Source organism: Rattus norvegicus, chromosome 6 (assembly GCF_036323735.1).
Source record: "Rattus norvegicus strain BN/NHsdMcwi chromosome 6, GRCr8, whole genome shotgun sequence".
Lineage (NCBI taxonomy): Eukaryota > Metazoa > Chordata > Mammalia > Rodentia > Muridae > Rattus > Rattus norvegicus.
Window position 1 is genome coordinate 108,388,527 of NC_086024.1, and position 23,814 is coordinate 108,412,340.

Genomic DNA, 23,814 nt, shown 5'->3' on the forward strand with positions numbered 1-23,814 from the left:
ATGCAGACACACACACACCTATGCACAAGTAAAAATAACAAAGCAAATGTTTAAAAAATAGCTACCCCTACCGCACCTTATCTTCAAGGAAGAAGGCAGAAAATGATGGAGAAAGACACTCAGTATCCTCCTCTAGCCTCTGCAGAGATGGACACAGACAGACAGACAGACAGACAGACAGACAGACAGAGGGACGCGCGCGCACACACACGCACACACACACAGCCACACAGTGTTTGTGATTTATGATGTACTGTATTCAGAGCTATCCTGGACTGCTGCTGGCAGTGGTTGGTGGCATGTGTCTGCTTGGAGAACCTAGGACTGAGTATCTTCATTTGTGTTAGGTATCCTTGCTGGCCTGTTATATCCTTGCTGACCTGTTAGCTGGAGCGGTCTCAGACAGGGACTTGCTTGGGTGATGGAATCCTGTTGTTTCCTGTAATTTAATGAACCTTCACTTCCAGCTGTAGCTACCCCCTTATACCTTCCTCCTTCCAGGCATGGCAAGGCCACACACTGGCTTCCAGGGACTGTTACTCTTCAGAGAGATGACCTTCTTTTTTTGTCCCCAAAGTACCTTCCTCAAGGTGGCTGGGGATGCCCAGATTTGGATTTTCAGGTTACTAGTAGAAACAGTAAATGAGAGGAGACCAAAAGTAGATATTACAGATTAACTAATTGTCAGCTCTTAGCTGCAAAAGAGAATGTAAGAGACTGGCACTCAGCCAAATGGCATCTGCACAGTGTATCCTACGTGTCTAGATGTTCGTGGCTATGAAAACTGAGGTGAAGGAAGTTGTGTGGGGCTGTCAGTGACCGGGAACAGAATCTGTGGAGAAGGTGTGTGGCTCCTGGATGGTATAGCTTGCCTACGGAATAGCAATGCCACTTCATTCTGCTCTTGACTGCCTAAAACAACAAAACAACAACAACAACAACAACAGCAACAACAGCAACACACACACACACACGCACACGCACACGCACACGCACTCCATTTATCCTGGTAAGTTGCAATGTTATTTTTCCTTTGTTACCTCCTGTTTTTCACTTGCAAACAGTGTGCCGCAGTGTGCGTGTATTCCTCTTGACATTACAGCCAAGTCTTCCACACCAGCCACACCACAGGGCCTCTGTTAGATGCAGGTGGCAGTCTCAGGAAAGTGGGCTCATTAAAGCTGTTGGGGAAGGAATACAGACGGTAGATGTACAGACCTGGCTGCAGCTTTGATATCAACCATAAGTGTATATCCATCCTTGACCACAATGGCCAGGTGACTCCATATGGTCAGAGATCCATAACATTAACTCAGGCTGTAGGGAAATTACTATATCTAGCAATAATAGCAATGATCAGGCCAGCATGACCTCTCAGTAGCTTTCTGCACAAGCCTAGTGATCAAACTATGATCCATGGGACCCACATAAAGGTAAAAGGAGAGAATCAATGCCACATAGTTGTCCTCTGACCTCCAAATACACACACCTCGCCCCTGACCTCACAATACACCAAGAGTGCTATCACTGTTGCTCTTGACTGTGTCCAGTTGTGTCATGGCACTACCGACAGCCTGCTGTGACATCATGGACAGCCTGTTGAATAGGAAGCAGAAAAGGAGCCCAGACATGGCCAATTCAAACCCTCAGGCTTACTTCACTTTCTGCTTCTAGTCGAGTGTGTGTGTGTGTGTGTGTGTGTGTGTGTGTGTGTGTGTGTGTGTGTCTGTTTGTCTGTCTGTCTGTCTGTCTGTGTCCATCTCTGCTTCTCAGGAGGGAGTCACTCCTCACCGTAGTCTAAAAGACACTGTGCTCAGATTGAATTTAAACAAACTGACGCAAGCTATTGGTCTTCTTGAAGTCCCCACTCTCTGAAGGGAGTTTGAAGAGTCATTTGCTATTACTTCAGCAGACTTGGCCAAGCCCTGTGTCCTGAAGAGCCCTTCCAATGGACAGACATATTTTAGGACAAATTGAGTCTGCTTAGACAAAGATCTACAGAACCTAGTGCTTTACAGATCTCTTGGTAGTTTGCAAATTCTGCTAATTAAAAAATATTATTATGTTTATTTACTTACTCTGTGTGTGTGTGTGTGTGTGTGTGTGTGTGTGTGTGTGTGTGTGTGTGTATCTGTGCATCTTTATGTAGATTGGAATCTGTTTTCCTCAGCTGCTGGGTGGCTCCCAGGCATCAAACTCGGACCATCTCACTTAGCAACAAGTGCCTTAAACCACTGAGCCATTCCACCAGCCCTCTTTTTTTTTCAATTTTGTGGTCTTAGTGCTACTGTTTTTTTTTTTTTTAAAGAATTTGCTTTACTTTTATGTGTTTGGATGTTTTGAGGGTTTTGTCTGCATGTTTGTGCACCGTGTGCATGCAGTACCATAAAGTGCCAGAAGAGGGTGCCAGAGCCATCAGCACTGGAGTTCTAGACAGTTGAGAGCCACCATGAGACCTCAGGGCATTGAACTTGTGTTCCTCTGGAGGAGTTCTTAAACCTGGAGCCACCTCTCTAGGCCCTTTTTAAAAAAAAATTATAGAAATTGTTTTCAATATTTATAATTATGTACTAATATAACCGAAAGGACCATGTTATAGTGAGTACTGCTATGGGCTTCCAGTGTGCCCTCTCAGAGCTGAGGGTGACCTAGACACCATCTAAAGTGACAATATCTATCCAACAATGTTTGCAAGGCATAACTGTCTGTCTTGATTGACGGCATCCATCCTGCACTCATCTTGTGCTGTCACCACATGTAAGACAAAACTTCTCGTTTTCTGATGCTAGTTTGTGGTTGAATGACATTTTTGTGAACTGAGGGTTTAGTTTCCCTAAGTAGACATTGCATCAGGCCAGCGTCAAGGAAAATGCAGTGTATTGGAATCAAAGGACAGAGAAGGTGCATTAGGTAATTGGCTCCTTGCTGCTGATGACGTCATGGAGAGCTGAAGAAACAGAAGTTTTATAGTAACTTGAAAGGATTAAAATGCCTAGAGAATCAGGTTGTCACAGGGCACCTGTCCTGCACATCCGGACCACACTCCCTGGGCCAGCAGGCATCTCTGGAGCGCTTGGTACAAACGAACTTGGAATAGTTCCACAGTGGAAAGAAGAGCATAAATGACACAGTGGCTCCCTGCTTTGCTGGGTGAAGTCTTAAAATCACACATGTTGAGGGTACATGTGGGTCTATTCTGTAAAACCAACGACATTCTTTGAAATGAATGACACAGACGCCAGTGAGATGTCCTTCCAGTTCAGAGTCAAAAGACTCGGGTTAGCAAAATCTAACAGATAAATGAATCTTTTCCCCTGGTAAAAGAGAAATGAGTTTAACAAGGTTTATTTAAATGCCAAAAGACTCACAAACGGGGCAGCCCTCCAGATTAGAAGGGGTTCAGAACACCACGGAAAGTTTGCAGTCAATCTAGTGCCACTCTGGTGTGGACCTTGCGAGTTCAGCCTGTGAGAGCTCAGTACCCTTGGTTCTCTGAACTGGAAGAACTTCCAAGTTCCCTCCTTCTGTGTGGAAGGTTTGCTCGGAAGCTCACGGACTTTTGCGCTCACCATAGCAATGATTTACAGAGCATCTTAGGTGAATTAAGCCCTGAAATTGGGAAGATGGGTGAAGCTATTCCTTTTGATTACTGCCACCACCAGCCCCTGCTCTCCTCCACCCCATCCTCACCAGATCCAGAAGCATCAGAGACATCTACAGAACAGACATCACATGGTCGTTCATTTCTGCTGTTGAACTTCAAGCAGCCTCTTTGTCAGGAAACAGAACTGAGAAAGGAGAGAAGAAAACCAGAGCAAGGTCATGAAGAGAAGACCTTCGTAGGTGTCCTCTGAAGTCATGGTAACACTAGGGGCAGACGAGGCAACGTCACACATCTGCCGCTGACCCCACATGGAAGACGCCTCCAAACATTTTTATTCTGTGTTGCTTTCCGTACCTGATTTCATTCTTTTCCTCTCTCCTCGGGTCCTTGAATCTCGGCAGGCAAAGGGCAAATCTGCTGAGAAAGATGCCTGTCACGAGTGGTTGGGTGACTTGCGGCTGTCACACCATCCCGATAAGAAGGCAGGCTGGCGCCAACAAGGAGCAAGAGGACACTCCCATATCAAATCGTGCAATTTAGCAAATGGCCAGTGGCAGGCTGAAATGATAGCGAGTTAATCTGTTTCCCGTGCACTCACAGCCTCTGCCAAGTAATGGTTCTGTCTGAGGTCCTGGAGGCAGAGCCCACTCTGGGAGTGGCTAGCCCAGGGTCATCTCCCAGCCTTCTGCAGCAGACACCAGCTGAGCTAGAGGCCTGAATGGGCTAAGATCCTGATACCTGGCAAGAAGTCCCGCAAGACTTGTATTTTAATGAATAATTGGAAACTTTTAAACCAGCATTAAGTGAGAGCATGTGGCATATCGCATGCTTTTCTGAGCTTAAATGCTGGCTCTCCCATCCCCAGCCACAGAGAAGCCATACAAAATGACTGGTGTCCGTATCTTCCTAGATATCGAAACATGGAGGAACAGAGAATTCAGAAACTTGCCGGGGCCTGAATATCTGGTAATGACCAAGTCAGGCTTTAAACTCAGGCTCTTTGGCTCCAGAGAAGGGAGACCAATAACTGTTGTGTAAGGCTGCCTATGCTGTGAGAGCCTGATTGCATGAGAATACCAGAGTCCAAATCCTGTTAGGTGAGCATCACTATTTCAGTTGAGAGCAGATGCTGCACAGGAAGCCCCATGTGTATGTGCACATGCAGTCCTTAATTCAATCAGCCAGAGGCTGCTTCCTGCTGGGTGGTGGCCACTAGGCTGGAGCCAGATGCACCCATGCAGATAAGTACTGTGGAGTGTCAGGCGGGGACTCTGCACCTATGGATATCCAGGAAGACTTGTCCAAGGAGACTGCCCCGTGTTTCCTTTGCACTACTCACTTGCATAGCATTGGACCCTGGGCTCCCAGGATGCCCAAGGATGGCTTCCTTCTTATAGCCAGTTCTCTCTGTGCATTTACGCTTGTGTTCTTTGAGTTGGTAATAGCCCGAGCTTGACTCTGTCTGCCAGCAAGAACTAGCACCATTTCATATGGAGAAAGGCTGAAGATTTGGGGATCCGGGTCTGCACAAACGCTAGAAAGTGAGGCCCTGCTCAGCAGTCTCCTTACATCATGAACTGCAGACAGTTCCACTTTAATCATTAATTGTCACTCTGTCGTGCTTCCAGAAGCTTGGTGTGGTTCCTGCCCCCTCTCCCACTGTCACCTAACCTCTAAAACTTTTTTCCTGCCTGCTCACATTTCTTTCTTTGTAACTTTTGGACCTTCACAATGGACATGCCAATTTTACCCGTAGACCCAGAAGTTCCAGGAGCACTTGAAAACCCCTTGAAAAACCCTCGCAAGCGACTAACTATAACCATACTTCCCTTTTACCTTCATTTCCGGCTTCTGGAAAAGACTATAACAGACATCAAACAGGCTTCAGATCTGTACCTTTTGAACCAAGAAGTTAAGCAGCCTTCAGAACGTCAATGATAATTAATTTAAGTGAAATACAAAATCAATACCACTATCCTAGATCCCAATCTGTTTAGAAAGCAGCTTACAAACCCAAGCGACTTTCAAAGCCAACAGTGCCCCTGTGTGGTAGTTCTGTGCATTGCATACCAAGAACGACTAAAAGTACAGAATGTGGGCAGAAGCAAAGATCTCAAACCTAAATCATTTCTGCATTAAGCCAACAGGCTGTTTCTGCCAAAAAGATGAATGAAGCAAGATTCTTTTGTATGTCGAGACTTTTTTTGAAATTGTGAAGAATCTTTTTTCTCGTGAAACCACTCCAGGCAATGGGGAGCTCAAGTAATTTCCAGGGCTGGCTAGCGTCCATGAGAAGGGAAAAGGTTGGAGAGAGGAAGGAGCTGCAGAATGGGGCAGACAGCACAGGAGTAAGGGGAAGAACACAGTGGTCTGGGTGGCCTGGCACAGACATGGTCTACTACATGCATAGTGTATGTATACATGTTCATGTGTGCACACATGTGCAGAGGCTATAGGTCAACACATGATGTTTTCCTTAACTGCCATCCACTTTATTTTGTGAAGCAAAGTCTTTCACTAAACCTAGAGCTCAAAGATACAGCTAAATTGACTTGCCAGTAAGCCCTAGGACTCTTCCTGTGTCCAGCTCCCCAACACTAGGATTGCAGGAATGTACCATGCACCCATGTTTTATGTGGATGCTGGGAATTGAACTCGGGTCTTCATGCTTATGCAGTAAGCATTTTACTGATCCCTCCCTCCAGCCCCAATAGTTTACTGGATATTTTTTAAACCAGGTAAAAGGCGACACTGAACAATCTCGTATCAAAATACAGTAGTAAAGGAAAGACACTCAAGCGCAGAATCCACAAGAAGAAGATTCCCGCTTCCCACTACAAGGGGACTTACGACACTGGCTGGAAGTTGAGGCAGTTCCTCCTGACTTTCAGCTATATGGAGCTGCCTCTCCAGAGACCTCTACATCTGCCTGGCCTCTAGGCTTTAAGAGATTGACCGACACAGGATTTGAGACCTAAAGCTGTGTGACCCTTCTCAGAACCAGTAGATGTTAGAGTTTGGGCATAAAATGTCCCCCCACAGATTTAAACACTTGGTCCCCAGCTGCTGGGAGGTTTAGGAGGTTGTAGACCTTTCGAGGTCTAGGTCCAGCTAGGAGCAGAGGGTCGCTGGGAGGTGGGTGAGCCGGGAGGGCTGTACTCACCTCTGATTCTGATCTGAGATTAGTGAATCCTATCTAGCCTGCCTGACAGGATGTGAGAATCCCAGACTGTATGTTTCGCTACGGTGACATGACTTCCTGCCATGATGGATGGTGTGTAGCCCTTGAAACCGTGAGCCAACATAAACTTCTTCCTGGAGGGGTCCACAGGTTATGTTGCTACAATAGCAAGTCAGTAGGGTTCTAAAGGGGAGAAGGAGGTCCTTACTGGTATCCCTTGCTGATACCAAACTCTCTCTCTAAGTAGCTGCCCTCTTAATGCTTCTCCCCACTCTCTGTGTACTTGAGGGAGCAAGACTCCAATTCCTCATCTGGAAAATGGGACTGATGTTTCCAAGAGAACTCACATAATCCTCACGAAATTCTTAGATTATTGCACAGATTTACATGAGAGCAACACTTTGGTGTAAATAAGCATGTGGGGTAAAATAAGGGTGTCAGATACTGTATAATATGATAATATGCCATAATGGAGGAGTAGGGTAATCTACTCCTAGTAATTCCTTGAAACTATCTGCAATCCTGGGAAACCAAGGTTAAAGAAATGAGAAGTCTGAAGCCAAGCTTTAGGGATGTGGTTTTACAGGCTAGAGTCGAGCTGCTGAAAGAGTTAAGTCCTATGTTTCCTTTTGGCAATGAATGAATGAATGAATGAATGAATGAATGAATGAATGGTCAGTTCTCGGCCTATGAGCTGGCCCTGGAAATACAGAGTACCTCCTGTCCTTGGTAGGGTGACCTCAGCCCTCATTGGTATTTGGAACAGGGAGTAGGGCCCCACTGATTGATACCAAGGTGTGTCCTCATGAGGGTGAGTGGGGTCACACTTGGAGGGCATCAAAGTGTCAGTCATTAAAACTATGAAGGCTACTGCGTCACGAAGGAGGCAGACTGGCCTAACACACCTGTAGACGGAGGAGCCTCAAGCGATGCAACCACAGGCCACACAGGGGACAGGGGGGAGAGACTGAGGGGGGGACGAGGGAGGGAAGGACGGAGGGACAGAGGAAGGGAAGGGAGGGAGGGAAGAATGAAAAGGAGGAAGAAGGAGTAGAAGAAGAGGAGGAGGAGGAAGAAGAGGAGGAAGAAAAAGAGGAAGAGGAAGGGACCTCCAGAGAGGCAAGCTCTCCCCACAGGAGATTTACAGCTGTGACATCCAGATCCGAGAGATACATTTACATTGCTTTAACCCACAAAGAGAAAGCAAAAGTCCAAAGAACTGGTGGCAGTAGGGAGAGGTAGAGCCTGTCCAATGGTTAAGTCTGGCTAGAGATAGTTTTGAACAGGCTTCTTGAAGCAGGCAGTCTTCCCTGTGTCTTGAATTGGTGAGTAATCCCAGCTGAGGAAGATTCCCTTTAGGGAGTGTGTGTCAGGAAGATCCATAAACAAGACTATGTAGTGGGTACAATTTGTCCCATTTCTAAGACCTTCACTTTTCTACCCATCTCTCCCTTGTATGATACCCAGCCTCCCCTGAGAATGCTGGATGTCTGCCTTCTCAAAATCTTAACAGCACACCTCAAATTCTAGAGACAGAAGGTTTAATTCATTCACTCAAAAATCATTCTTCACAAACACATACACAAACACATACACATATACATACACACACACATACACATACACATACACACACATACACATACACAAACACAAACACATACACACACACAAACACAAACATACACACAGACAAACACATACACATACACACACATACACACACACACACACACACACACACACACACACACACACACACACATACACATACTCATAAGCCAGGGCCCCTGACTATGGAATCTGTAAATTTCTTGAAAGATGTGTCCAGATCTAGCCACTCACTTGGGGAGCGGGGGAGACATATCTATTCACACCACCATGTACAGTAATTGGTACAGTTGGGATTTAAATCAACTTGTAGGCCAAAGCCCTCGCTCCATCCACTTCCATTAGATAAACTCCAAACATCGCCAACACCCTCGACTTTGTGTTCTGAGTCATGTGTGATCTCCATTAAGCTCCTGAAAGTGCTTTTCCCATACGAGGGGTCTGGGTTACTACAACTGTGAGGACCCACCTGTGTGACTGATTGCATTTCAAAGGTGTCAGAAGAATGTCTCCAGTCCCACATGCTCTTATGGCTTGTGGCTCCCCCACCCATTGAGTACAGCTGAAACAACATCACGTGGGTGCTGTGGATGAGCCACAAAAACCCTGTGCCTCTGCCCTCCTCACTTGCAATGTTTGGCCTCCATAGTCTATAGTTAGCCTCCATGCTGTGAGGAAGTCCAAGGAGCCCAAGGGAGGACAGCAGGGAAAGGGACAGAAACCTCTGACAGCTCTTACCTCATTACACCCAGGCCTTTGATTAGCGCTGGCTTGGCCGCTGGGAGTATCTGGGAACGAGATCTTCTTCCCTTACACGCTGAAGCTGAACAGCTGTCCCCTGTCCGGATGCAGGTCCTAAGGCAGGTAATTGCTGACGTGAAGTAGGTTATCCCACTCATTTCCCTCCTGACACCAGATAAGGTGGCAAGAAGAAGGGAGCCCTGCCTGCCATCTCCCTAGTTGTAATTCCTCCTCAGTCATGGCAGACTTCCACCAAAAAATACTCTTGATGTTGGTGGTACCATTGCCCACGAAGGGAACTGACTCAATTATATGCTAATTTCTGAGGCCCCTGTCCTTACCTCCCTGACTGCCAAATCCAAAATGTCTTCCTCAATCTGTTAATTAAAATAACCAGAAACGTCATGAAGGGCAGCCGAGGTCAAGAAAGATGTTAATTGTTCTTCTGTCTCCAAATTAAGTGCTCAGGAGTAGGGGAAGGCAGAGAAAGATCGCTGGAAAAGTCACCATGGACAGTCTGTGTGAGGAAAGGAGAGGGGGACCCTTCTCTGCTTAGTGGAGAAATTTCCCACCGATAGAAGCAGTAGTGTTCCAAATGTGTGCGTGAGAAGTTAGGAGGAGGTTGATAAAGGAGAAAAAGAACAGAAGAATGTGAAAATGAGACAGAGATACTGGGGCTCCAGGAAGCACTCGGATACAGATGTCAAGGATGAGGGGCGAGGCATTGCTCACGTACAGGTAGCCTAACGTGACCTTGGGAGTTAGCTGGGGGAAAGAAGGGATGGATAGAGAGGGAGGACTGTGGGGAGTAGGCATAGGGAGGGGAGGGTTGAAGGGAAGACATAATAGGAAGATCTCTGAGAGCATCAGTCTTACTCAGGGAGTGATGGTGGTCTCATATTTGTTGGTTTCCAATCCGTCCCCTGAATATTGAATGCAGTAGGGATAAAGGTGGAGCCCTATGAACACCTTCAGCCCTCTCTAGATTGCTCTATTACTAAGTCTACAGACAGTGCAAAATTCCACCGGCCAATGACCAAGTGACTACTGTCGCCCCCTTGTGGTGGCTCCTAAAGCAGCTGGCTGTCTTTGGTTCCAGACAACTGGGAAGGTGGACCCTTGCTTCTCAGTTTACTTTCATATAAGCCCCAGGATGCTACAGCTTATCAAGGCCCTCCTTCCCGTGAGGGTGGAGGTGGGGCCAAGAAGTAGAAGGAGTCAGACTTGAATCCCCTCCCTGAGGAAGGAGAGGAGGTAGGACATGGCCACACATATCCCCACTTTTGTTTTCTGCATAGACTGTTAACTGCTCCCGAACCAAGATCTCCAGAAGCATGCCCTGAACCTCACTTAGCAATGTCACAGTTCCTCTGCTTACTTAGCCCTTCCCTCCCTGAGCCCAGCGGGTGTCTAGCACCTGCAGATGTGTTTTTCCCTCACCAGGGAGGGTACAGGCATGTCACATAAAGCCTTAGTTTCTGAGCTGCATCGTGTATTTGCTTTGCCTCTCGTGCTGATTCTTAAACCTGCTTCTTAAGAATGAGAACCACAGCTGGAATCCCCTACTGTACCTAGCGTCTGTGGTTGTCTATCTGCAAGGTCCTGAAAATAGCAGGTAGCCAAGGAACCATCCATTCTTTTGTTGTGCTCTCCTTAACTCAAGCCTCTCCTGGGCCTCCTCCTTCCCCCGTGGGTTTCCCTCTTCCACTTGGTTGGAAAGGGGAGGCTTGGGAGCACTGGGAACAGCCTGAATGGTGATGTGCAAGTGTTGCATCATACATGCAGTGCACACTTATTAAACACCAGTGCTATACATGGAAAGACTGGACATAGCATCTTTCCAGTAAAATAGAGGTGTGCTCTGTGCAGCAGCCAAAACCGCCAACCCCGGAAGCTCTCTGGAAAACTGGGAACAAACTCAGATCCCAAGGCTGTCCCTGCTAAGATAGTGAGTGGCCTTACCAAGCACCAGCAGTTTCTTTTCTTCATGGTCCAGGCCATTTGCTCTCTAGCATATGACAGAGGATGCAAAATGGAGTGTTCCCAGTGTCCATGGCTGCTGTGCTTGTAAACTTCTAATGTGCATCTCCAGCGCTTCCACTGGGGTTCTCACACCTCCACTTCTCAGGATGCTTGCCCGTGTCCCTTGTCCAACTATGACCCTCTACTCTGGTTTCCACCATTCTGTATCTTCCTCTATCTCCAGCTTCACTACCTGTTCTTCTTGACCTCAAGTATCCTCGGACTTTGCCTTGACAACTGGGAAGATGTCCTCTTCCTTTGCATCCCTGCTACACATCCTGCTTTCTAACGTAGCATGACTTAACATTTCAGATGTGATAGTTACAAAAAAATCGTAAAAGTTAACATGACAGTTGTTCAGTTTTCGGGTGCCCTCCTGAGACAGCACATGGCTTGGAAGGGTTTTGTAGAATTGGATCTGCCATTGGAAAAGTGATCACTTGGAGAAAGCCCTTGACTTCTTCATTGGAGACTCTTCTAAAGCACTCCAAACACAGGGCACCCCTTGAGAAGCCTGGCAACAGAAAGCTTCCCATATGTGGGGAAACTCCAGGAGTCAGGGGGGCAGAAGTGCTGGACCAGGCTACACAGGGTTGCTGAGAACTTGCTATAAAGATACATGAGAATCTTCAAGGCCTTACTCAGACATGTACTCATTTGGAGCCATTGGAACTCATTTGGTTCAATAGACAGGCAAACTGGTATGTCTTTGAAATAGGGTACAGTTGTTGTCTGACTTGGGCCACTCTACAGAAGAGTGCCACCCAGAGTGGGTTGCTCAACTAACAAGCATCATTTCTCCTAACTCTAGGTAGCAAACTCCAAGATTAAAGTGCTGTGAACAGATCCGATATCTAGTGAGAGCCCCTTTCTAAGCCTCAAGGTGGCCAATTGATTTCTCACTGTGTCCTCATAGGCTGAAGAGACCTCTGTTCTCCTCCAGGCCTCATAGAACACCGATCCTATCATGGTGCTTCTCCCTCCTGATCTCACCCAAACCAAATCACATTCCGAAAGCCTGTTTCCCGGAACCATTACACTGGGGGCTAGGATTCACCAGATGAAGTGACTTCCACACCGGCAGCCTATAATAGTGACTGTATTCTGTCTCCAGAAAGACTGCAGACTGGATACTGTAGGTGCACACTCAGTTCTCCTTGCTGTCACTGCTGGTCCAGGGCTCTGATCTAACCCTTCCCATATGCCGCACAAAAGTGGAGAAAGCTTTGGGCTCCTATTTCTCCTCTACCACACACTGGCTCTTTGCATAGCATTCTACTGCTTTCCAGGATTCCTACACACGCGTCCAGGTTCCCAAGCAGGGAGATGTGCTCAGGTTGATATCTGTCTCTAAGTGGATCCCTGGATTGACCACATTTTGCTCTTTTGTGTTGGTGATGGGCTAGGATATTGTCTAGGCTTCCTTCCTCTAAGATAACGGTTCTTAACCTGTAGGCTATGACCGCCTTGGCAAACTTCTATCTCCAAAAACATTTGCATTATGATTCTTAACAGTAGCAAAATTAGTCATGAGGTAGCAACAGGAATAATTGTATGGTTGGGGGTCACCACAACATGAGGAACTGTAAAGGGTCACAGCATTAGGAAGGTTGACAACCACTGTTCCCGGACCCTCTGGCTTGGGTCTTGGAATTTCCCGTTCTGATTTGGGAAAGAGAAAGCACAGGTGGCACTTTCCGTTTGTTTGCTCCATCTGGATCTGAATGTCTTGTGTCCATTATAAAGTTTTGACTGAGGAGTTTTGTTGGGAGCTAAGGCTACTCTCAGCAATAGATGCTGGAGGTACCAGATACTATCAGAGCCATCTCTGTGTGCATCTTGGGTGTAGCACATGACCCATGTACTCATCTCCCACGCTGCCTGGGTAGTTGTTGCATGGCCTGTCCCCAGGCACTGCCTGGGTTTAAACCAGACGCTGCTTCCCTCTCCTTGGCAGTTGGGAAAGCCGATGGCCCTTCTTCTTAGTTGGGCAAGTATAGTCCAGAAAACAAAGAAAAGATAACTGAAAAGATCTTGAATGAGAAGGAAGGTAGCTCTAGTAGAATGTCTAGAATTCTTTTGTGGTCGCTTCCAGCCTTGTTTGTTTCCTCCATGGTACCCTCTGCTCATATCCAGGTCATCTCTGAACCATGCAAAACGACTCACTCCAAGTATGGGCTCTGGTCCCAAAAAGGCCTGGGTGTCCATTCCAGTTTTGCCATTTACCTCAGACTATGGGACCTTAGGCAACTCACACAACCTCTCCCTCTCAGTTTCTTCATCCTCACAGACAGGAAGAATGACAATACTTGTTTCTCTGGGTGGCTACCCATGTGAGTTACTGCACACGGTCTTCGGAATGATGCCTGGCAAACACTAAGATCTGTGGAAGTGTTTGCTGACACTGTGTCTCCGGATTGTGCAGCTCTGACGCTGCCCTCCCCTCATCCTGTAAGGCTACCCTTCCATACCTAGCTAATGCCAACTGGTTCTCTAGACTCCGCTCACGCAAGGCCTCCTGCATGTCTGACACAGAGGCCAAGTCCATGGTCCCAGGGATCATCAAAAATGGACACACTATGGCCCTCAGTGCACTCAAGGATCATTGTTATTGCATGTTTAAGACGCGTTGTGAACCCACTGAGTACTGCAAACATACATGTGTTATAGATCACAGAATGTTCTTGTGTTGAGTGAATGGATAAGACCCTGTTTCAATCCATTAAGGTCCCACACGTATCCAGTCACTCATTCACCCCTTCATTCACACACACACACACACACACAAAACCCTCTGTGTATATATGTGTCTGTGTGTCCATGTCCGTGTGTATGTGTGTGTGTGTGTCTATGTGTCCATGTCCGTGTATGTGTGTGTGTGTGTGTGTGTGTGTGTGTGTGTGTGTGTGTGTGTGTTTGTGCTCGAGAGCTTGTGTGTCTGTCAGGAGCTGTCCACTTTGGTTTTTGAGACAAGGTCCTTCATTAGAACCTGAGACTCAGCGAGTAGCATAAGCTGGGCCACCCAGACACCCTTGGGATCACCTGTCTCTACCTCCCGAACTCCAGGATTATAAACATCTAGTGCTATAATTGGATTTTCCCTGAGTTCTGGGGACTGAACTCGGATTTTCATGCATATATGGCAAGAACTTTATGAACTGTGCTATATCCTCAGACCCTCATTTAAAAAATCATTAAAGATTTAAAACCTCTGTTGAGCATCAATGATGAGCCAAAAACGTGTTTTACTGACACCTGGGAAACCCCATCAGACCTGGGGTTCTACTGGGTCGAAGAGTTAAAGTAAATTCTGAGCTCTCCTTTGAACTAAAGAAACTTTGGAAACCAAAACCCTGACCAATAGCCGAGAGTAACTTCATCTCAATCTCAGAGCCCTTTTTCAGGCTCTGAACATCACGGTGGGGCTCGGCCAACCCTACCAGCATCTGAGCTGATTAGTGAGTTGGGGCTGAAATACACAAGACTGGAAGTATTCTGCCAAAGGAATTGTTGGAATCTTTCTAAATCCATTGTTGTCACAAAACTTTTGAAAGTTGTGTGTGTGCCAACTCCTTAGGTTGCCAGTCCTGTTTTGAGAGTGAGTTCCTGTTTCCTGAATGTAGAGACTCTTCCGTTCGTGTAACAGCCCCACAAAGTGGTCTGCTGTGACGTATCCCGGCAGCCATCTTTCCTCCCTTCTGAGGGCTAAGAAAGCCTTTTGTTTGATTGAATTCATTGTTGCCTCCATTAAAGGAGTTTCCCAGCTTCCCTCAAAGCTGTGTATGATCTATGATCTGACCAGGATGTGTGTTAGTTTTCTCCTGTTCCTGATGTAATGATTTGTCACAAACTTCAAACAGCAGGAATTTATCAGACGTTTCTGGAGGGCAGAGTCTGGCTGCATCTCCAGGCCTGGTCTTCTATCCGCAAGTTTTGTGACTCTACTGTCTCCCTCCCTCCCCCTCTGTTGGAAGAACTGGATGGATATGGTTAAATTCAGTGATTTGTGTAATCACTCCCTCTTGAGGCCTTTAGTCATACCTGCAAATCCTTTTTGTTATATAAAGTAACACATCTGTGACTTCGTGGATTGGAGCATGGACAATTGGAGAGTCATTACTCTGTCTATCACAATTAGAAGTAGACTCTAGGGCTTTCAGGAAATGAATTTAAAGGGGGTATCATCTGGGAAGGATATCCTTTGCCCATCTTTCTTTGCCTCTCTTTCTCTTGCCTTCTTCTCTTCTGTCCTTCCTTCCTTCCTTTCCTGCAGGAAGCGACCTTGAGGATGGTAATCAACCACTGTCAAGGTAGAGATCCTTAATGACCCATCCAGCCCCCTCCAGAACTTTGTTTACCAAGCATACATTAATCTTGTTTAACCCACTGCTATTTTTGCTGTCATTTTGTTTGTGTGGAACATTCAGATGGACCTAATCCCAACTACTCAAAATCATGTACAACTCTAGTCTTAATAAACTACAAGTCCAAGGCTCTAGTCAGCTACTCTACGTAAAGGGCAGGCAAGTCATTGATATAGATGTGACAACTGCTACTAGAATGTTTAGAAAACTGGACAGTGGGTTTGTCTTGCACTGATCAGCACCAACCTTCACCTAGACCCTTACAATTCATCTGGCTTCTACCACAGTTTCAGAGCTTGATCTGATCCCACATGGCACCCCAGAAGAATCAAGCCAGACACAACAGGCTCCTGATAAATCAACTCCTGGTCTCAATTAGTTCAAAAGGGAACTGTATGTTGGCTTCCATTCTCTACATGCATTTACATACATGTAAATAAGGATCCTTCGCAATGAGTGTGCTGGCCAAAGTCTCTGCATTCAGAAGTGGCCCTAAGAAATAACCAAATGCACTGTCCCTGGGGGAAACCAGCAGTTCTCAGCAACACCAAAGTGTGGGATGTTAATTTGGACTAACGTTCCCTATCCAGTCATCATGAGTTATAGATGTGACATAACGCAATATGGCCTTAATAGAGGGCTGCCTCTCCTTAAAGACACTCCCATTGCAGTCACGGAGAGGCAAGCGAGGAAGGGTAAACGTCAGACTTGGCCATGCTGTGTTGTCTTGTTGCAGCCAGTGGACGCTATAATCACAGCAGCCATCCTCGCTGGGCCTCCTCTTCCCACCTCACCCCTACTCATTATTTGGATCCTGAGGTATTTCCTTTATTAGCTCTAGCAATTTCTTTAATTATTCGCTGCACCAATCTAATCCGGCAACCAGCACCTGGGGCAGGAGTGGCGCTGAGGAAATGGGGCAGGAGGAATAGACTTGAGATGATGTTTAGATTGACTCCATCCTTTGCCTAGTTCCAGGGCTGCCCCATCTGGGGTTTGATTATTCCTCCTGTGTTCTCTGAGCCAAAGGCATCTTTCTGTCTCTTCATCTAGAGTTATCAGTGTGAACAGAGGATTGGTCGGAAAGATGCCTGACTCTGAGGATACTGTACTGAGCCTTAACAGTACAATGAAATCTAGAGCTCATGCTCACTTCTCTGCCTAAATGAATATGTCTGCCAGGAAGCGGTGTCCACCATGCATCGAGCTGCCACGGGCCGTCGCCCCGGTTGCCAAGGTGCTTTAGGGAGCCTGCTGTGATTTAATTACAGAAAAGCCAGAAAGCCAGGTTGAAGCTGTTTTAAGTCAGAAGAGAACACAGAAATCTTTGGCTGTCTGTTCAGCTTGGTCATAATGCTACACTGTAAGGCTCTGCCAGTGCTGGGAAGCATGGATTGTTTTTCCCCCTGAACCAAGACAGGAACAAGGAAAGGAGGGAGGAGGTGGCAGGGGTGAGCTGAGAGGGCCTGGCAGATGCTTCTGTTGTTTTCTCACTTCTGTTCCTCTCCATCACGGTCACAGCTTAAGCCACAGAAGGTGGACTGATGGATGTGAGGGACCCTTTCAGGGGGTGGAAGGTTTCCAAACTGAGAATGGATGGTTTGGGCTCCCTTACCATCTGTGCTGCCTAAAAACCATGGGCTTCCCTCCAAGGCCCCTCCCCTCTTCTGAATTTTTCTCCTGACCCCTGAAGGTGACCTTACCCAGACTCACTGCTTAGGAGTTTAAGGTCCATTCTAACACAGCAGCAACTCCTCTACAGTACCTGCAGCCTTCTCTCTCCCTGAAAATCCAGAGTTGCATATCCAGTGCTCCCCTACCCCACCCCGAGACCCCTCCATACAAAAGGCTACCTTAGATCTCAGGCTAACATACACATCCCTCAACCCAGGCTTCCTCCCCAACCTACAGGCCACTTTCACTGAGCTCAGGCCCCCTGTACATCCTGTTAGTTAAGTTAGGAAGCTGGAGTCACTGGAACTCCCTTCTAACCACACAGAAACCCCACTTCAGTGAAAAGGACCAGAAGTTTGGCTTCCAGTGAGGCCGCACCTCACTGGATGCAGCTCCATTCCCACTAGCTTCTCCACACTTCACTTCTATAGGATACCCCCATACCGCCCTCTCCCCACCCTGAGCATTTGACTTTTCTAACCCACTAGAAAACTCTCCTCACCAGTCTCTTGCCTCTCCTGGCTCAACAGTCTTCTCCACGGAGCAGCTGCGGAGTGATCTTTTGAAACTACGGACAAGCTCTCACTTGGAGCTCTCAGAGATACCTTTGGTTCTGAAAACCCAGCTGGACCTCAGCTGAAACAGCCAGGTCCTTGTGGTTCTTGGGTTAGTTCTGGGTCTCCGGGCTCCAGTTACCCAATGCAGGGTGCCTCCCACGTGCTGGGTAGACCAAGCTTGCCATTGCTCCAGAGCATTACTCCTTCCTCTGTATAGTCACAACTATCCCGCGCTCGGGCCTCTGTAAATGTCATCTCCCTCACCATCCAATCTCAGGAGCCCACCAGTCTCTCTCTCCTCCACCACCCAATTTTAGCTTCCTTACTGCACTCTTGTGAGCTCTCACTCTCCTCACAGATACAGTATCTCAGCCTGGTGGTCAGTGAGCAGGACTGAAGAGCAACAGTTATGTGGAACCTCCACACTCTTAACAAGTAAAACTCCTCAGAAGACCACTTGACAGATCAGTCTAGTCTGTGTAGCAAATGCCTCCTCCCCTCTCTTCTGAGATGGACTGTCTCAATTGGTCTCTCCAAAATGAGGCCAGAAAGATAGGAACGCAAGAACTGGAATTCACATTGTTTCTTCCCTGGGTGGTCCCAGTCTAATGATAATCCTTCAGCTCCTGTCTGGTCACCTTCCCCCACAGAGATCACACTCTCTGGGTTCCACTCTGCCCCCTCTTGCCACCATATTTCCCGTGCTGTCACTGTGCCACAGGCTGCACCTCCAGCCACAGCTCAGGCAGACTGTTTCATGTACAGGCTCAGTTATGAGGTTCAGAGGTCCTGGCCAGCATTGTCTGATGATGCTTTCTATGAAGCATGCCTGTTTGTGAGAGCTTCTCTCTTTTCCTCTCTCGCCCACCTATCTGCCTCATCTCTAAGACCACTTCTTAACTACAGAGAACTCAAACCGCACAGCAGCTGGAAAGAAAACCATGCTGGGAATTTGGGGCAATGACTGTAACTTGCTCGGACCGGCTTCCTTGATCTCTCAGTGCTCAGACCCCCTCTCTCCTCTCTCTTCTTACAAACAAGGAGACCAGATAACCTCTAAGCAGTGAGCTGGCAACAGTTAATCCCAGAGTGACAGAACTCATCTGAACATCTAGCTAGCAGACCAAAACACTTTATCCTCAGCCTGAGGTGACGTTTGCTGTTACTCGGGGTTCGAGTCATGGGGACCTGTGGCAGAGGCACTGAGTTATGTGTGCGCTGAGTACTATATTTGTGGGTGGGTGTGCCCAAGTGTATGTGAATGTGTATGTGTGAGGCATGTGTTAACAAGAGAGGCGTGATTGCTAGACGATGCGTGGGAGTTTCAGGTGTAACTAAGGAGGGAGCCTGAACTCTCAGGGTGATGAGGGAGGGTGAGAGTGAGAGACCAGAAAGGTCAGGAGACCTTGCCTCTCTCCTCCCTGGTATCCCATGTTAGGAGACTGAAAGGCTGCCCTGGAAAAGACTGTGGCACCAAGAAGGCTCGAATTGTGGATTCTACAACCTCCCCTGGCCTCAAGTGACTTGCTTGACTTTTCTCCCAAGTTCTCTAAAACTGGCCTTCATTCTGGACCAAAACGTCCAAAGAAGAAGCAGCATTTGGGAGTCTGGGGAAGCAGGAGTTGGGCAGGAATATAGGCAACATGGCTGAACTACAGTTACGCTGTGTTGGAGAGAAATTTTGGGAATTCTGTCTGATCCCAAGCCAAATTCATTTCATAATTTTTTAAAACTTGAGTCAGCAACTGAAATGACAGCTTTTAGAGTCAAACATTCTATCACAAGACAACCCAAAGACAATAATTTGGCACTCCATCCTGACAGACAGCAATAGAAGATATTACAAGACTTTGTTTCTATCATTACCTCATTATGTCTCCATAAGAGCAGAAAACACTGTATGTACAGTAAAAGTCTTGGGTCTGATCTGAGGTTTTCTCAGACCTTTGCTGGTTTTGCGTGGCACGAAGGTATGTGCAGGGCAAAACATGTGTGTTATGTGTTCAGAGCAAAGGCTGCAGTTTGCATGGGCAAGCACTGACGGAAACACCCAAGAGTCACGGCATGCTGCTCTTTAAAGTCATGTTTGGCCATTGCACGTCCAGAAAACTTTTAGTGTTCTCAATTTCTCATGACTGCCCACCCTGCCTCCTGGGTCATGACCTACAATTTAAGAGGTGGCACCAGAGACTGACCCACAAGGAATCAGCTTCTAGACATTGATAGGGGCTATACAGGAAGGTTCATGGCCACATACTAGAAGGCCAAGAGGCCAGCTAGAGGAACGGAATGGAGAGGATGGCCACATCTCACTGCCGGGGAAGCATAAGATTGTCTTGAAGACAACCAAGATAATTCTCCCCTTGCTTGTTTGCTTACTGTTGTAATGTGCTTGTGTTTGAGGTGGGGTCTCATTCTGTTGCCCAGGCTACAGCTCCTGGGCCCAGGCATCCTATTGCTTCTTCCCCATCTCCCTAACTCATAGCTCCCTTTTCTTTCTTTCAGTGGATCTCTACCCTGGGTAGCACACAGCACTTCACATACTGAGGATGCCAGAGCATGCTGGGGACTTCTGCTCTAGGATGCATTCCCAGTCATAAGACTGACTGTTCAACACACCTCAACCTGAGTATAAATGTGAAGTGTCGTCCCCTTCAGGCTTCCAGCTACCCTGTTGGAGTCCTAGGCTCTACATCCAACTTACTTCCTCATTATGTCCTGTTGATCCTAACCGAGTCATTTATGATCGGGTCAGCTGAAACTAGGAATTGTCACATCTGTGGCCTCATGGCACCCCAGAAGCACTCCCATGATAACCCTTGCAGTGTCCCAATGCACTCATGCCTTTAGGACAGAGCCCTGGAATGTTCTTCATTGCCAGTGTGGTAGGGGACGGGCATAGCCTGGTGATAGAGAGCCTCTAGCATCCTTACAGCTAGATGAATGCAAACATTCTAACAGGAACTAGTATCCTGAGAGCAACATTGAAATCACTGTGTCTGTGTCTGGCAGGAGAAACAAGGTCCAGCCTCTTCTGGGCTCTACCCGGATTCTCATATCTACCTCTCAGACAGAAGTTGAAACTTGGAACCAATAGGTAGATCTCTGAGGGTCACAGAGCTGGTGGGAATAGCAACCCAGATCCTCATTCACTGACCCCTTGGTGACTACTGAGAGAGGACTAAGGGTTTGACTACAGTAGGGTTGGAGGGGAGAGCTCAAGGTCCTGCCCACAGTAACCAGAAGTGGATCTGGGAGTGGACCCTGTGCTGGAAGAGAGCATGCTGGGCTGACTGATAAACTCATCTGCGTGAATGAGACAGAACCCGATGGCCACACCTGCAGAATGGCCTGGAGCCTTAGGACTTGTTGGGGGAGGCTACTAGCTCTGTTGTGAGGCTGTGGCTAATCAGAATGGTGTTGAGTAACTGCTGCTTAGAGACTGACCCTCTCCCAGATCGCCTCAGGAAAACCTTAGCACCCTAGAGCAATTTAGATTCAAAATGTGCATGAATAACTTTTCAGATTCAAATTTGCACAAGTGAGGTGACCAGTAGGGCACCGGAAGGCAATGTCCCAAACCTATCATCACTGGATCCCTTCCTAGCACCAGGTACCCTCTCCCAGCCCTCCCAGAAAAGCTCCCTGTCAGAGAACATCAATGAAGCTTTCTGATGAGGGCGCTGGACACCAGGCATTAGATGAGTTCTTTCTCAGAGCACTGACCCTGATTATTTATTTTTCCTTCCTGCCTTTTAATGGAAAGACACTGCAGCAGCAGTCACCCTAGGGAACAATGGCTCCTCCCACCCCAGCCTCCATTTCCCTATGCTGAGGCCTAATCAACGTAGCCATATCCAGCCTCGCCTTTAATAAGCTGACTGTGGAGCTAAATCCCACACGCTCTCAGCCTCACCCTGGATGCGTTTGATTGACAAAACTAATCTCTCCTCCCGCCCCCACGTATGCCGCTGCCCGCATCCTCTTGCAAATCATGCACTCAGCTGCTGACAATTAGATATAAGACTGGGGATTCGGGCGCAGGAGGGTTATGAGGTTATGAATCAATTGTGGGGGCTCTGGTGAGCTAACCAACTGGGGGAGCCTGTCTCAAGAACCTCACCACAGCCCTCAGCGCCTCCTGGCTGATTTATGAGTTGGTAATAACCTCACCTGCTCTCCTGCCCCTGTTATTTTTCATAATACACAGGGAAGCTTTAAATTTCAGAATCCAAGCTGGCTGGGTGGGGCTGTGGGCAAAAGTGCTTGCCCAGGGCTTCCCCACTGTCCATTGTCTTGGATGTTATGTAGTCACTGGGTCCTTGAGAATTACGGTTGTCACAGACTCCTAGAGGCCAGAAAGCAGTTTACCAGACCCCATAGAAATGGTCCCGACAGACCCTGCATATGGTAGAAGGTTTGCAGACCAAGGGTCCAAAATCCTGATTCCTGTGTCTGAGTTCAGTTCCTCTAACAGGATCCAAACTAAGTCGAAGGACTGGAGGATTTCCTGTAAGGAACATGAAAAGGTAACACCCACTGCAACCCGGATGTAATCAGTGCAGACAGGAAGTGGGTGGAGAAGAGGAAACATGTGGGAGGCACACAATACCTGGAGGCAGAAGGGTGGAGGCCTGTCGCCCCCTCTTGCCCTTCATTCTCCTCTCATTCCTCTGACAGCCAGCACATGCTGATGAAAAGATGCCCTGACCCTTTGTAGAATGATTGATTTCTCGAGATTTCTTCTTATAAGAGAAGATGTGGTATTTTTAGAGGAACCCATGACAATAGATGAGAGAGCCCTAAGGATTTCATCAAAAGCAGCATCCCAAAGGTGCCTGTCTGAGACCTGGTGTTGGCTGGTGCTGTGTTTCTCTTTCCTTCCTCCTCTTTTCCTTCCTTCTTTCCTCTCCCCTTCCCGCCTCTATCCACCTCTTCCTTTACTTCCATCCTCCTTCCCCTTTCTTCCCTCCTTTCTTTCCGTTTCTTTCTCCAGCCCTTGGGCTGAAGTTTAAATAACCCACCAAAGACAAAATGTTTAATTGAACTTGTAATGAATGCGTGCGTATGGGCGACTGTGTGCTATACTGTGCATATTTGGCTGCAACTATAAATGAATAAGTGCTTATTAAATCCCACCTCTATGCCAGGCATTCACCACGTGCCAGCATAATTGAGTCCCTGTCCATAGGTGCTGATACTAATCAAATGCTAAAAGCTAAACCGAATCTTCCCCCAGAAGCTCAGAATGTGATCTTATTAGGAAACACAGCCACTACGGGTATAACTAGTTAAATCTGGAAATTAGGGTGAACCTTGAGGCATCATGATTTCTCTTATAGAAACAGAGCCTCAGAACAAGCGTGAACCAGAGGAATAGCATGTGGATACAGATGCGGAAATCAGGGTGTTGCCTCTACAGGGCATAGTATCACATTCTGCCAGCAGACCAGAGGAGCGGCAGAAGACAGCCCTTCCTCACTGCCCTCATGAGAGTCAACACTTCTGTGACCTTGAACTTGAGAATCCCGCCTCCAGAACCATGAGAAAGTGAGCTGTTGTGGTGCGGGCCACCCAGTCCATGGTGCTGACCAAGCAATCCCACAAGGGCTGTCTATTCTTGGCCAAGAGAAGTGCTGCAAAAGGGAGAGTCTCTTTGTCTCCCAGCAGATGCCAAGGGACCTTGCCAAGCCTTGAAAGTAATGAAGGCTTTTTCTGAGGTAGTGAATGGTGTGCAGGAATCAGGTACAGTAGAAGCTGGGGGTGGGAGGGTGGATCCTTACTATCCCTGGGGAACGGCATATGCAGAGGTTCTGAGCTGAGATGACAGCATGGTGTGTTCTGAGAAGGGAGAGGAGGATGTAGGAACGATCAGTCACTAGAGCACCCAAACCAGAGCCATGCTGAAATCCATCACATTCAGAGGCTTGTTCTAGGTCAGGGCAACTGTCTTGCTTTCTGAGCCTCGCTTTCTACAAAATATTTATCCAGGAGCTGGGGAGATGCTCTAGTGGTTATGAGCGCTGGCTGCTCTTTGAAAGGCCCTGGGTTCAATTCCCA

General features: G+C 47.5%; 1 protein-coding gene across 12 annotated transcripts in view; it reads left to right on the forward strand.

Moving 5' to 3' along the window:
- The window catches only part of Rgs6 (regulator of G-protein signaling 6), a 651,590-nt gene that overhangs the window by 512,644 nt on the left and 115,132 nt on the right, over window positions 1-23,814 (forward strand). The window lies entirely within an intron of this gene.